The sequence below is a fragment of the Galeopterus variegatus genome, unplaced genomic scaffold (genome assembly GCF_000696425.1).
Source record: "Galeopterus variegatus unplaced genomic scaffold, G_variegatus-3.0.2 Scaffold4604, whole genome shotgun sequence".
NCBI classification, from domain to species: Eukaryota; Metazoa; Chordata; class Mammalia; order Dermoptera; family Cynocephalidae; genus Galeopterus; species Galeopterus variegatus.
The window spans coordinates 192956-194155 of NW_007730715.1; positions in this window are offsets into that span (position 1 = coordinate 192956).

The following is a 1200-nucleotide window of genomic DNA, read 5'->3' on the forward strand; positions in this document are numbered from 1 at the left end:
TTTTTTTTTTTTTCGAGCACATGTACAATGCACTTGTGCTAAAAAGCAGTCTTAGAAGGACTTCTGTTTGCAGCCGTGACGATAGGCAGTACCAAGCTTCCCCTCTCATCAGAAACTCTAAAACTGGACGAAAATATATATGATGTAAGTCTTTTTAGACAGTGGACAATAGGTGGAACAGGTCTGCGATCAGAGAGAGAAAGAAACATATAAGGTGATGACACTCAGGAGACCCCAAGCAGGATAAATACAAAGAGAACCACATGTAGGCAAGTGACAGTCAAACTTCTGAAAACCAAGAGAACAAAGACCTATTATCCACAGGAGAACAGCAGCATGACTAGTGGCTGACTCCTGACCACTCGGAAAATTAGAACACATTTGCACGACATCCAAAATGCAGCTTAGCTCTTCTCCAAACAGCCGAGACTCNGGGAATCAACTAGGTTGCCATGTTTATACCGTACACATTAAGGCCCATTTCCACCAAAGTCTAATAATACAGTTCTGACTTTTATAAGAAGGTAAAGTTAATTATATAGGTTACTGTTATAGATTATATGCAAGCATATTTTTTAGGCTTTTCAGGAAATTTCTGTCATCATTTAGACCTACTGAATGGTTCGTTTCATTGCAAGCATTTTCCCAACTTTATTGATGGGAATTTAAGCTCTTTTCTTAAACTGAAGAAATGCCTAGTACATTTATAGGGTTATAAAAGAGTAGAAAACACAACACCTTCCCTCAGAGAGTTTCAGAGCTGATGTTCATCAGAAAGACTATAGAGCAGAAGTTGTAGACATTTAAATCTAAACTATCCGTGTATGCTATTAAATTCCATGTATTTTCCCAGCACTGGTGTTTGTTATACAGGACTTATTCCGTAAAAATCGGTTGATTACACGGATTGAACAGTGCTATTTGTTGTTGTTAAAGCAGAAAATAACTGGATTAAAACTATGATTNTACTTCAGCCTGACAAGTCTTTCTTGCTCTAGATGGGTATCACCCCAGGAAGGCATCATGCCCTGGGGGGTGTTTTCTCTTTTGTGTGCACAACGGTCTCTCAGTTAATCTGTTTGGTGCCATTCCCTGCTCTAATATAGACTTTTCGCCCCCTTTTTTTGTGAATTCAGCAAGTTGGAATTGACCGGAGCAACATTCCAAATCTTACGCTGGTGAGTGTATCTGTCCTGTGTA